Source organism: Bubalus bubalis, chromosome 9, assembly GCF_019923935.1.
Source record: "Bubalus bubalis isolate 160015118507 breed Murrah chromosome 9, NDDB_SH_1, whole genome shotgun sequence".
Taxonomy (NCBI): domain Eukaryota; kingdom Metazoa; phylum Chordata; class Mammalia; order Artiodactyla; family Bovidae; genus Bubalus; species Bubalus bubalis.
The window spans coordinates 49,702,040-49,716,368 of NC_059165.1; the positions used below are offsets into that span (position 1 = coordinate 49,702,040).

A 14,329-nucleotide genomic window follows, 5' to 3' on the forward strand; every position below is an offset into this window, starting at 1 on the left:
GACTGCACGGGTGTCTCAGCCATGAAGCTGTCTTGGTCAGAATCTTGTTCTTCTGAGACTCTGATGGATGCCATAACCGAGTGAGCGACAGTAAGCCCAGGATGCCCTTTCCTGCTTGGAGGAGCTCTTTTCATTGTACAGCGGGAAGCACCAACACCCAGAAAGGAAAGGGGTTGTGCCCAAGTCTATGCAGCAAAATGAATGCTGTTCATGGAAGAGAGGAAAGAGGGCTTCCTGGTTTGTGGCTGACATGGATGAGCTCACTACAGCCTCAGCAGGGAAGGTCAGGAAGTGGACGTGTGGAGATGGTTTGATCAGAAGCCATCTGAACCCAGGACCCAGTCTTTCAAGGGGTTGGACCCAATCTTTCAAGGGGTTGGTGAGAAACCAGGGAGTACACAGAGAAGGGAGAAGAGACCCAAGAGGACTGGGCTCTGTTCTCTGAGCTGGTGTAACCGGCACTGCTTAGACTGGACTGGAGGAAGAAAAGACCTGGAGGGTGGCCTGAAGGTCTGAGTTTGAGGAAGGAAACAGGGCAGACCTAAGACCTGAGAGAGAAAGCTGCAGGCACAGACGTAGATTTCAACCCACCCATAGTAAAGTGCTCTCTAAAGGGCCATCTGTCATGAAAGGGCTGTTGTGAGAGAGAGAGTGAGTTTACCATCACAGAAGGTAGGACAAGTGATTGTTGGAGGTCCCCAGTCAGGGATGCTGCTTACAGGATGCCTATCCTGGGAGGTAAGAAAGTTGATGCCCTCTGGGTACCCTCTGATTCCAAGAATATGTTACCTTAGAGCTAGATGGAAGGCTTAAAATTTGGGAGTAGGTATAGGAATTCATCGGAGAAGGCAATGGCACCCCACTCCAGTACTTTGCCTGGAAAATCCCATGGATGGAGGAGCCTGGTAGGCTGCAGTCCATGGGGTCGCTAAGAGTCAGACACGACTGAGTGACTTCACTTTCACTTTTCACTTTCATGCATTGGAGAAGGAAATGGCAACCCACTCCAGTGTTCTTGCCTGGAGAATCCCAGGGACGAGGGAGCCTGGTGGGCTGCCGTCTATGGGATTGCACAGAGTCAGACACGACTGAAGTGACTTAGCAGCAACAGCAGCATAGGAATTCATTTGTTCCTATATTCCTATGTTTGGTGGTAGTTAGTTGCTAAGTTGTATCCAACTCTTGCGACCTCATGACTGAGCCTGCCAGGCTTCTCTGTCCATACAATTTCCCAAGCAAAAATACTGGAGTGGATTGCCATTTCCTTCTCCAGGGGATCTTCCCTATCCAGGGATTGAACCTGGGTCTCCTGTATTGCAGGCAATCTCCTGCGTTGCCGGCAGTTCATTTGTTCGGAAAATGTGTATTAACACTCCTCCTTTATGCTGACATTGTGTTAGGTACTAGGTGAGGCTCTGTCCCTGGGGTGCTTACAGAATGGGAAGGGAGAGAAGCAGGTATGAATCAAATGATCACAAATAAGGGTAAAATTACATTTTGGAGAGGGCCAGGAATCCAGAGAGTACTCCCAAGGGAAGGAGACTTGGAAGTCTTGCAAGAGGATGTGACATATGAGTCAGGGCCCTGGGGAGCAGGAAAGGGCACTGTGGGCAGAGGGACAGTGTGAGCAGAGGGGTTGTTGCTGGGGATACGTAGTCTTCCAGAACTGAAAGACTGATTTGGAGTTCAGTGATGGTGGTGGGGGCACAAGAGGGGGGCAAGAGATGAGTGTGGGGAGAGACAGAGCAAGGCTTGGCAGAACAAGCTTGATGAGGGATATGGGAGGTTGTTACCAAGGGTTTTGCATGGTGGGAAGGGGGCTATGGCTGGTGTGTGGAGAATGAGCCAGAGCAGAGGCGGGAAGCCCAAGAGCTACAAGGAAGCTGGGCAGGGGTCCAGGAGTGATGAAGTGTTCAGGACTTGGGTGGTGGCTGAGGGAGGGGGGACTTGCCAGGCAAAGCAGGGACTATTTCACTAGCCAGGGAGAGAGCAGAGTCAGGGAGGACTGAGGCCTGGGGTTGGGATCGGGTGGGGATGAGGGGAGGGCTCCATGGCCCCCTTCATTGCCATTCTCTCCCAGGGTGGAGGCAGGAGGTGCCTACCCCTCCACAGACATCTCCTGGAGAGGCCTCTACCCACCTTTCTGTCACCCCTTCTTGGGCCTGTTCTTTCCTGAGCCCTGGAGACTGGTGGGACTAACTGGCCTCATTTGCCAGATGAGGAAAGGGAGCAGAAAGCATGGAGGTCTAGGTGTCTGGCCAAAGTTACACATAGCTGGGCACAGAAGCTGGCTGCCTTTCTTGCTGCCCAGCCCAAGTACCCAAGGGCTTCTCAGCCAGCCCGGCGGATCCTCCAACTCACTCCTTTTACAGATAGAGAAACTGAGGCCCAGAAGCCTAAAGAAAGGATTTTTTTTCCAGGTTCCCTCAGCAAGTCAGCACTGTACTGGAATCAGACCCAGGTCTTCTGATGCCCAGCTCAGCACCCTTTTCTTAATCTTTCTGAGGTTGCAGTGTTTACTCTTTCACCTGTGTTGAAAAAATAATAACAATAGATCATTATTTATTGAGCATTAATAAATAATGCATAATAAATATAAATAAGTAAATAATCAGTAAATAATAATATAAAGCACCATTATTTACTGAGTGCCAGGCATCACGCCAAGTTGTTTGCATGTATTAATCTCATTTCATCCTCACACAACCCAGTAAGGTAGGGTCATTGTTATCCCCAGTTTGATTTGCAGATGAAGCAGCTAGAGCTCAGAGAAGTGAAGTTACCTGCCTGAGCCCACACAGCAGGTCAGGGGCTTGTCTGGAAGTTTCTCTTTCCTCTCCAGCTGAGCTGCCTGGAAGGATAGTGAGCCTGTATGTGCCTCTCCTTCCCACCCAGGATTTTGCCTAAACAAATACCTAGTTCTTCTTCCTCCTCTGGCTTCCTCATGCAAAAGAGCCTCAGCTACCCCCCACCCTCACCCCTATGTGGACCCCTCAATCAGAGACCTAAACTACCCGTCATGTTACATGTTAAGAGGACACTATAACCTTGTCTAAAACTTTCAAGCTGGGCGTCTGAAATCACAGGTCTTCCCCCTGCCTTGGCCTCTGACTCACCATGTGACCTTGAACCCTTGCCTCCCTGGGTTTCGGTGTCCCCAAGGCGCCCACTGCGGGCTGGTTGCTTTGGACAGCCATATAGCTGCGGCACTGAGACCCTGTGTAGCAGGAGAGCCCCCACACCCTTGTCACAGCCTCTTCCTCTGTGACAGCCCCTTATCTCTGGGAGTGGCTGTTTACTGGGCCCCTCTTCCCTCTGGAAGCCCTCCCTCTGGGCTCCTCTCACACACCCAACCAGGGCCTTCTGGGGTGGGGTGCAGAGACAATGGCCTCATAAAGATCTTGGTGATAACTTGGTTTTTAAATCAGGTTTATGGCCCTGAAAGAGAAGAGGTTCTGGGCTCAGCTTCCTGTTGGAAGTGATTTGCCTAAAGAGAAACTGGTGGGCACCAGGGCCAGCAGGAGGCTTACCTGGATTGCTCCCCAGTCCCAGCCCAGCCTCAACCTCACTCTGTGACCTTGGGCAAGGAACGCTCTCTTTCAGAGCTGTTCCTGAGCTGTGGGGAAAGTGGGGATGGCAACCTCTGCCCACCTCCAGGGGACAGGTGTGAGGCTCATGGGTGTGTGCTGGGGCTGCTGGGAGCCCCTCCCCACTCCTGTCTCCCCTCTCATCATGGTCCTCTTCACCTCCCGCCCCCTCCAGAGGCTGGGGGTGCCACCTGCTGGCTCTGTGAGGTACTACTCAAAGGCTCACTGGGGGCTTAGTCTCAATCGTGACCCAGGATGTGCTGATTCCTTTCCTCCTCTCAGCGCAGAAACAAGAGGCATAGGGGAGGGAGGCAGTCTCCAGCACACAGCTACTTAGGGAGCAGGGGGACACTCGAGCCAGAGGTCCAGGGGCGGAATGTGCTCATCCGAAGGAGCATTGTGTTGACCCGTTGTTCAGAGGAGATACAGAGGCGGAGAAAGGAAGGTCACCCTGTGAGTCGGAGGTCAAGCACGGACTTGTACCTAAAGCAAGCACACACCCATAAGCCTCACTCCCAGTTGGAACATCCTCCAGCCTCTGGGATGGACAGAGTCAGGGTGGGGACAGTCAGCCTGTAGTTGACTACCATAGCCTCCCCACTAGTCTCCTGCCTCGCCTCACCTCTTGCCCCTGTTAGCCCATCCTCCTTAAGGTACCACCATAATCCCATCGATCTCCTATTTAAAATCCTGCCCTGGCCCCTGCTGACCCTCAGGACAAAGGCCATACTTTACTACCTCTCCAACCTTATACCCCACTATGTCCCCTCTCTGTGCCTCAACTACTCTTTTCTTCCTATTCATACACACCAGGCTCTTTCTGGCCTCCAAGCTTTTGCACATGCTGTTTCTTCTGTCTAGAACACTGTTCCTGCCCCTGTGTTATATGCAGCCCTTTAACCTCAGATGTCAGTTGAAATATGTCTTCCCCAGAGAAGTCTCAGCCTACCTAAACAAGAACCCCGTTATCCAGCCTGTTATTCTCTGTTTCTTTCATCACTTTTTTTTTTTTTTGGTGTGGCATGTGAGATCCTTGACATTAGTTCCTTGATCAGGGATCAAACCTGTGTCCCCTGCAGTAGAAGCACGGAGTTTTAACAACTGGAATGCCAGGGAAGTCCTTGTCATAATTTTTATATTATTAATTTATGGTTTCCTTCGTGTTTGTTTATGAGCTCTATGAAGGTAGGGCTCAGAGTAGGTGTTCCACTAACTTGCATCACATGAGAGAAACAGCCTGAGATGCAGAGGTCCCACTCCAGACCTGCTGTGTGCCCTTAAGAGGGTTCTGGCCTTCCCTGGGCCTCGGTAGACCCAGGGAGAGTGAGGTATGTGGCCTCTGTGGGCCTGTTGGTCTGATGATCTGTGAGCCATCTGTGTACCAGAAGGACACACCCTTGTTCCCAGGGGCCCTAAGACCAAGGTCAGCTGGAGGCTGGGGAGAGGCTGAGATGGCAAGGTCTTGAAGCCCTTATCTCTGGGAACCCTGTCGAGCCTTGGTGGTGACAGCCTGGCCCAGCAAGAGCAGTTCTAGGAATCTAGGGTGGGAATGTGGCCCGAAGTCCCCACTGGCCCCTCTGCCCCACCAGATAGCCGCTATGCTGAGTGTCCAGGAGGGGGAGGGGCCGTGTCCTCTGTGTGCCCCTTTTGGTTCCCTCGCTTTTAGGTGCAAGGACCTACCTGCTCAGGGTGTGCAGGATGGAAAGATAATGCACTGGGAGTCAGGAGTCCTGCCTTCCTGGCCCCTTCTGTCTCTGCTGACCTCAGGCAAGTCCCCTCCACTCTCTGGGCCTCAGTTTCTGTGCCTGTCTGATGGAAGCACTCTTAGGGCTCTTCAGGCCCTGACATCCAAGATGACTGTGCCAATGTGTGGGACATGCATGCTGCGTCCTGACTCCAGGCCTGGGGAGCTGGGAGGAGGGGCAGTGCTGGGAGCGTGGGAGAGCCAGATGTGGTGGCTGCTGGCGCTGCCTGAGTGAGTGCTGAACTGGCCTACTGGGAATTCTCCCACTCAGGCGGCCTTTCTGGCCCCCCTCCTTCACCCTATGGAGAGCTTCAGCTTCCGGCTCTAAGGAGCGTGGGTGGGGGCTGAGGAGGGGGGTCGGTTCAGCCTGATTCCCTCCTTTAGAGAAGAACACGGTCCTGAGAGTCTAGATGGAACCTGGGTGCCTGTCCTGGACTCATATCATAGTCACGCTCCATCCCTGGGCCTCAGACATCCTAGGTGTCAAATTGGCGGTTGCACAGGCTTCCCTCCAACCCTGGTGGTGGACTTCTGGGACAGCAGCTCCTGGTGACACCGGAGAGTCAGGCATCTTTTGTGAGAGCTTTCTCACTCTGCCCTAGTCCTTGAATAAAATGCCTTTGGTGCATCACTTACTCAGACCTCTCAACAACCCCATGTTACAGCTCAAAACACTGAGGCTCTTTGAGCTCAGTTCATGTAATTTGTCCACAGTCACACAGCTAGGAAGTGGCAGAGCTGGATTGGAACTACACGTATCAGAGCCTTGGTTCTTAATCCTCGAGCATGACACTGTGCAGTGGGAAGGGGGCGTACTGAGCCCCAAGGCCTGCCTTGCACCTTTGCCTCTGCACTCTCTACCTCAGGCAGGGCTCCCCACACCTCAGGCTCTGCCCACTCACCCTCACCCTAGCCTCTCTCAAGACAGAATGGTCAGAGGACGGACCATAGCATCTGGACAGGGGGGAGACTGCTTGTGGCTCCTCCTGTTCACAGTGGGGCTGGGGGCCATGCTGACCACCCCAGGGTGATGGGACTGCTCTGGCCACTGCTCACCCCTTCAGAGTACACAGGGGAAACTGAGGCCCAGGAAGTGGAGCGCTCAGCCGAGGGATACACAGTGGTGGGCTGCAGCTGGAATGAGGGAAACCACTATTTCAAGAACAATTCAGACAGTGTACTAAGCCCTTGAGGTACAATATAAATGGCAACAGTCTTTTGAGTCATTCCTTGCATTATCTCTGTTTTTTCAGAGGAGGAAACTGAGGCTCAGGAGTTTAAATGACTTCCCCAAGATCCTGTAGCTTCGAACTGCTAAAGCTGGGATTTGAACCAAGCTCTGTCCATCTCTGAAACCTGCCCTGTCAATCATGACCCTTCTTCCTCAACTGTCCAGCCCTCGGTGAGTGCCCTGTGGTGTTCCATGTGATTCTGCATCCCCCAACCCCATCTCAGCTGTGAGGAGGCGTTACAGCCCTGGTGCCTGCCAAGGGTTAATGGTGGTAGGGGCTAAGTGATTCCAGATGGGCCAGCCGGATGGCTGGGCTGGCCGGAAACTGGCGGCCGCCAGCTTCCCAGGGGAGCCACCAGCAGCCGCCCCCTCCCCTCTGTGCTGCATCTCTGGCCCCCAGCTGTCCCCTTGCCCTGGGGCCCACCCGCCTCCTCTCCCTAGCTAGAGTCCAGATCTAAGAAACTTGTAGACAGAGCATCCCAAGGGCCCTCCAGCACAGTGAGCCCATCCTTGCTATGAACAGATGGGGAAACTGAGGCTCAGAGAGGACGAGGTACCTATCCAAGGCCAAACAAGAAGTGCATAGCTGGGTCTCAGGACTCCCAGACTATCTGGTTTGGGTATTGGGATTTGAAATGCCTCCTTGTTCTCCCCGACCAGCCCCACTGACCTGGTCCTAGCAGCTGAACTAAGGCTTCAGAGGTGAATGGCCAAGGCAGACGCTAGGAGGGGAGTTGTAAAGACTGATGAAATCTTTGGACAGGAAGGCCTGACCCTATGGTCTTTGGAGTCCCTGGACTTTCCCTATGACTCCCTTGCCACTGAGCTGGACCAAGCCCCCTCCCTTGGGAGACTCTCATAGCTCCCACCCCATCATGTGGACCTAGTCTGAAAAACCCTTCTCCTTCTGTGTGGTCTAACCCAAATATTCTCCTGGGCAGTCCCCAGTGGGCCAAAACCAAGAAATTAGCACAAGATTGGTGACTGTGGTTGGCATGAAATCCCAACCTCCTTCCTTTATGAACAGACACCTGGGGTGAGGTGCTGGAGGAAAAGGTTGTAGACAGAGGGTAGGATGGAAGGAGATCTGGGCAGAGTCAGGTAGGGCTCCACCTGGGACACCTCTCTTTCCCTCTCTGGGACTCAGTTTCCCCATGTGTTACAGTGGTAGGGGTAGGGTGACATAACCCAACTCTCATTAAAAATGATGCCCTTGGTCAGGAATCTGTGATTAGAGACTTGTTCTGATCGGAGGAAATGAGGGTTGAAGAAATGAAAGGATGGGACTTCCCTGGAGGTCCAATGGTTAAGACTCTATGCTTCCACTGCAGAGCACGTGAGTTCAATCCCTGGTCGGGAAATTTCTGCATGCTATGGGATGCAGGCAGGAAAAAAAAAAGGAGAGGGTGAGAAGTCCAGGGCCTCCCAGAGAAGCCTTGGCAGACCTTGGTGAGAGGTTGGAAATGGAACACAACAGTACTGGAAGAGAAATGAGAGTTGGGGAAGGGATAACAAGGAAGAGGGTAGGACAGGAGGGCCAGTCAGCACTGCGGTGTGGGTCTTCGTTGGGGTCAGAGCACCCGAATCTGTTCTGGTATGTACAGACCTGACCCTGCCCTAGCTCTGCTTAGCTGTGTGAGCTTGGGAAGCTCATCTGACTCCTCTGGGCTTCAGTTCCTTGTCCACACAATAAGGAAATAATTCTTTCCTGGTCCTCTGGGGATTTTGAGATGATAGGGGAAGATGTCTGGAAATCTGAAGTTTGCTGGGTGACCTTGGGCATGTCTCTTTTCCTTTCTGTGTTAATTCACCCCTGGACCTTGATTTCTTCTTATGAGAAGTGATTGATAACCTCAGAAGGGCTTTTTCTCTCTTCTTTTTTCAGAAGCCCTTCCTGATTCCCTCAAGCCTCAGGGAGTGCCCCCCTCTTCGGGCACTGTATCTCCCACTAGCTCGGTACCCTGAGGTCAAAGACTGTAACTTACCACTGCAACCCCAACACCTGGCACAGTGTCTGGCACATGGTAGGTGCTCAGCAAGCTTGTTTAATGAATGAGTGTTGACTGAGTCACCAGATGGGTTATCAGAGCTCCCTCTGCAGATGGGAAAGCTGAGGCCCAGAGAGGGGACCCACCCCCGGGTGCCACAGCCAGAGGAGGCTACCACCCGAGACAGGCATCAGGCTAGTGGGCCAGGCCACTCTTTAATAAAAGTGACTCAGCGGCTGGCTGGCGTGGGCTGTGGAATTTCTAAACATCCCCTCACATCCTGAGTGAGCAGGCTACGGGAGGGAGCAAGCAGAGGGAAACGAGGAAGAAAAACAAGAAACTTGGGGGAAAAGAAAGAGGGAGGGGGAAACTAAAATTGAAAACAGACACACGCGTCTGCCCTCCCCGCCCCCAGCCCCCCTTCCCCCAGCTGGGCCAATCAGAGGCTGCTCTGCAGCCTTTCCCCCAAAGCAGGGGGGTGGGGGCAGGGAAGCCCACAGTGGGGTGAGCTCCTGGGGCCGCCAGCGGCCCGCAGTCCCTGCCCGCCCTGTCTGGAGCCAGAGGGAAGGAGGGACTCGGAGGAGAGAGCCAGGCCCCTCTGACCAGCGCCACCAGGCAGCAGCCTGCGCTGAGCGACCCGGGCAGCCAGACCCAGGGCGGCCCCTCCTGGCAGCCCTTCTCCTCCACAAGGATGCTTTGGGAGTGAGGCCACTCCTCACCCCGTAGTCCTTCACTCCCTCCATTCTCCTGAGGCTCTGCGAGTCTACAACGCTCCTCACTGTCCTCCCGCTCTGCCACTGCCCCACTTCAGGTCCAGCAGAATCCTTGTGATGCCAGGGGAGAGTAGGCAGTGAGGAGGTCTTCCTGGAGGGGGTGACAGCCCAGAGCCCAGGACTTCGCCCACACTCCAGAAGGCATCAGCAGCAAGGTAAGCACTGGGAAGAGGAGGGAAGCCCAGCCTCTTGTCCTGTCCCCTTGTCCCAGACTGTGCCTTCTTGGGTAGGTCAAAAAATGGAAAATATTTTTAACAAAACCAGATGGGAGGAGGCTCCAAGATTGTGGGCGACATCTGGGCTGGAGGAACCAGCTCTCTCCTGCTCAGGCTGCTTCTGGGGTGGGTGCCCCTTGCCCTCATCAAACAAATCCCAGGGGTTTCTGGCAGTGAGTGGGGAGGGGGTCTTCCAAAGCAAAGCGCTGCCTGTAGGGGGCCGCGAGGAGAGATGGAAGGAGTATGAGAGGGGAATTGGGAGATGGATCCGGAGATATATCCATGTATCCTGCCGGATACATAGAAAGGGAACCTAGCAGGGAACTGGGACCTCAGACGCACAGCCTCTGTCCCTGGGCCCAAGCCTTGTCCCTAAGAATCTGTCTGGCTCTAGGCCAGTCGGCCGCCAGGCAACCTCTCGGGATTTAAATGGATTTGCAAATTTTCCGGATTCCTAAGATGTCCTTCCAAACCCCCAGCGGCTGGGAAAGTGCGAAGGCGAGGGGGCAGAGGCAGGCCCGTCCTCACGCAGGCTGGGCTGGGGGTCTGGGATTCAGCCGTCCGATCTGGGGGCCCCTCTATCAAGAAGGGGGGTTGGCTATTGGGCCCTTTCCTCTGGTCACAGGCAGCTTCTCAGGCCTTCTCATCTTCCTCTTTCTCCGTGCCATCCTAAAACATGCATCTGATCACCATTCCTTCCGTGAGTCCCCAGTAGAAGGTACCTAGGGAAGCCTAAACTAACAGCAGCTGTCACTCATCGACACATTGCATGATGCTAGGACCATTCAGCGGAGAAGGCAATGGCACCCACTCCAGTACTCTTGCCTGGAAAATCCCATGGACGGAGGAGCCTGGAAGGCTGCAGTCCATGGGGTTGCTGAGGGTCAGACACGACTGAGCGACTTCACTTTCACTTTTCACTTTTCATGCATTGGGGAAGGAAATGGCAACCCATTCCAGTGCTCTTGCCTGGAGAATCCCAGGGACGGGGGAGCCTGGTGGGCTGCCGTCTATGATGGGGTCGCACAGAGTCGGACACGACTGAAGCGACGCAGCAGCAGCAGCAGGACCATTAGGGGTGTTTTCTATGCTTGATTGCATGTGCGTTCACCATCAAATCCAAAGGAAGGGACTGATTTTATACCAAATTTATGGGTGAGGAAACAGGCTCAGGAGAGCCACACAGCTGGTAGGTGGCAGAACTCAGGAGATAGTAGGCTCCCTGCCCCATCACACCAGACTTGGGCTTTGTGTTCCTGCCAGTCAGATCCCAGGCTTCCCAGAGGAATTTTCATGCTCCTGCCGGTAGGCATGCCCTTCCTCACTACCTTGCCTTTTCCTTTAAGGACCCTCCCTCCTCTACCTTCTCCAGGCAACCTTCCTTGGTTCCTCCGGTCTTCCAAGAGCTTGCCATGCCCATTATCCTGGAGCCTTGTTGCTTGACCCTCTGTTTGTGTTCTTTTTACATATCAGAGATTGTTTGGGTCCCAGGCTTCCCCATCCTGTGTTCTGACCCCAGTTCCCCTGGGAAGACAGTGGGACTGAGCAAATGTGATTCTGAAGGGGAGGAGGGACCTACTGAAGACCTTGTGTTCCCAAGGGTGAGCCCAGAACCCAGGCCTCTTGTCTTCCTTCCTTTCTTCCTTATCACCCTCTGGGTGCCTTTCCAGAACCTTACATGGTCCTCCCGACGTTTTTCTATGTCAAGGGGGGAGTGTTCCTGTCTCTGTGATTCCAAAGTACACAGACGCCTCTAGTGAGGTCTTCTGAAGTCAGACCATCTTCCCTTGCCTCCAAGCAGCAGGGCCTTGAATCCACAGCACTTGGGAACATGCAGACTATGTGGGTCACCATTCTGGAGTGCTAACTCTGTGCTGGAACCTCTTGGGCCTTATAATCCCCATCGCAGGTCTTTAGAATCAGTATTATGATTACCCCTTGAAGACAAGGAAAACAAAGCTCAGAGAAGCTAAGTGACTTTCCCAGGGTCACACAGTTGGTAGAGTTGGTATGTAAGCTGAGGTCTGCCTGAAACCAAAGACTTAACCTCCTTGCTCCCAGGGAGGCTCTGGTCAGAGGAGAGAGTCTCCATCTTCCCTCAGAGCCTGCTCCTGGGTCCAGCACCTTCTCCAGCAGAAAGTTTAGCTCCTGGGTCTACCTGGCCCCAGCTTGGTCCTGAGTGAGGAGGGAGACCATCTGGTGAGCCCTCTCCCTTCAGTGGTGATCAGGCAGCCCTCCCTCCTCTGTGGGAAGAAGAGCTGAGACTTCTAATTGCCCACAGATGTGGGGCAGCGGAAAGCACCGTGGATTCAGAGTCAGAAAACCCAGCGCTTATCCTGGCTCCTCTCAAATCCTCTGTGTGGCCAACCTCAGGCCCCCACGTCCTCTTTCTTGCTGCGTCTGCATCTGGAAGGCAGTGGGCATGGTGGGTAAACAACACCAGTTTCCGGTATCTGATGACGCCCCCTTGGCTCTAGTTAACTGTGTGACCCTGGGCCAATGCTCTGCCTCTCCAGGCAATAGGCCCCTCCTTTGTGAGCAGTAGGGTGGGACACAGGGTCGACAAGGTAATAATATAGACAAGGCACTTAGCATGGTTTCTGCATCTCGTGCAGCTGGACCTAACGCCTAAGAGAGCAAAGAGAGCGCCTCTGCTCTCCCCGCCTCCTGTACAGGATGACATGGTTGTGAAATTGGTCTGCACATCGTGAAGGGCTGTAGCCATGGAAGGGAAGGAACCTGGGCATCATGGCTGTGCTGAAGGCTCACTTCCATCCTCCAGGCACAGTCTGGCTCTGAGACCAGCTGCCTTCCAGGCTGAAGGAGGGAATTCTGGGCCTTTTGCTCAGGTTGGACTACTGAATGGTGAGGAGGGAGAAAGGAATGAGAGGGCCTCAGGCACTCCTGAAACACCCCCATGCCCTATTTCTGGCAGATGGTTCAGAACCCACAGACAGTGGACCCTTGGAAGGGGGATATCTTCCCCCCTATTTTCCATGTCTCCCCCCTCAACCTGCCCATTGGCCATGTCTTCCCAGCATCAGAGCTTGAAGCACCTCTACTGGGAAGCCATGTGTGAGAGAGGACAGAACTGGGAGCAGCCTTCTCTGAGCACTTTCATTGTGCTTTTTACATCCATTGCCATCAAGGTCATGGCTATATTCCTCAGCACTTAGAACAGGCCTGGCCTTCAGCGACTGCTTAATAAATATTTGCGGAACTAATTTAATCATCGCAAACTACCTCAAGGAGTGGACATAAACTCTCCAATTTATAGAAAAAGAAATGCCCAGAGAGGTTAAGAGGTTAAGTCAGTTGCTCTAAGTCCCACAGCTAGGATATGATGGAGTTGGGACTTAAACCTGGTGTTTTTGACTCCAGAGTCCATGATGAGAGACTGGGTGGGGACTGGGCTTCAGCTGTGGGGGCCCCTCAGAGCTCTAGAGGTGGTCATCAGACCCTGGAACCCATCCTGTATGACTGTGGGTGAGTCAGTCCCTCTCTGGGCCTCAGTTTTCCCATCAGTAAAATAAGGAGTTTTGAACGAGATGATCTCTGAGTTCCTTCCAGCCGTAAAACAATTCCAGGATTCCAAGCCACGCCAGTCCAGATTGGCAGCCACACAAGCCCTGTTGTGTACTCAGGGATCATGCATATTTAACTTCACAATGAGAGGGTTTTTTCTTACCCCTTTTCTGCACGTTACAGAGAGTGGTCAGGATCGATGACCACTAATGGAAAATGGTGCCCTATGATCAAGAGGAAGAACTTTCTGACAATCAGAGCAGCCTGGAAATGCACTCTATTTCTTGGGGGAGCTCTGAGTGTGTGTTTCCCCAGCAGCCACAGGCCCATTTTTCTTGGATACTGAGGAGGGAGGGTCAGAAGGACTGCCTGTGAAGGGGTGTGTGTGGATGCTGTGACCCTTTGCTGATTTTTGAACTTCATATGCTCTGATTTCAAAGCAAGGCTTTGGCCCATGGTAGATGGACAAATGGTGGGGTCCAGAGGCAATGGAATGGATGCAGAGACCCACCTCTAATGGGAGGAGTGTGGAATTCACATACTGTTGCTCCCAGTGTAGAAGCCAAACCTAAGCCCCTCCCAAGACTTCAGGCCCAGAACCCTTAGGCCAAAGAGCTTCCTGAACCCCCAGGCCATGGCCCTAGGACCCCTCTTCCTAACCCCGGCCTAGTACAGGAGGTTGAAAATCAAAGTGTATCATTTTAGCTGTATTAGCACCCTCTCTTTTCCTTGCTTCAGATCAGAGCTCTTCAATGTCTCAAGTGTGCAAAGCCTTTCATCTGCCAGAGGTACCAGCTTCTCTGCCCTGTGATGGAAAGGGTCGTCACTTGGGAGGTGGGGGCAGCAGGGCCAGGGGGTCAGACAGTTCCTGAAGGTCAGAGATGAAAAGGACTATGGGGATCACTGTGCTCAACTTCCTTATTGTATGCAGGGGACACTGAGGTCCAGAGAAGAGGAGGGATGTGCCTCAGCCGTAGCACTGAGCCCAGGATCCAGCCTGCTGGCCTGGACTTTCCTCTGCGCCAGCGCACATGTTGGATCTTCTCCACCCATCTCTGTGGCTCAGGGCTCAGGCTCCAGCTCTCACTAGGTTGAGGTCACAGGGCAGAGTTTGGGCTAGAATGGAGCAATGCCACCCCAATGAGGGATGGGAGCCCCTCTGGGTAGTTTTGTGGACCGTGGAGCCTTTGATTATATCACTTCTCCATCCCGGCCATAATTTCCTTTTATGTAAAACAAGGGGGCAAGGGGACAGTTCAGTGACCC

General features: G+C 53.5%; 1 protein-coding gene across 3 annotated transcripts in view; it reads left to right on the forward strand.

Moving 5' to 3' along the window:
• Positions 1–9,040: 9,040 nt before the first annotated feature.
• The window catches only part of PDGFRB (platelet derived growth factor receptor beta), a 37,690-nt gene continuing 32,401 nt past the window's right edge, over positions 9,041–14,329 (forward strand). For all 3 annotated transcript variants that reach the window (XM_044947457.2, XM_025292423.3, XM_025292424.3), the window contains exon 1: positions 9,041–9,478. The gene's annotated coding sequence lies outside the window, so the exon portion shown is untranslated. The remainder of the gene's footprint in view (positions 9,479–14,329) is intronic.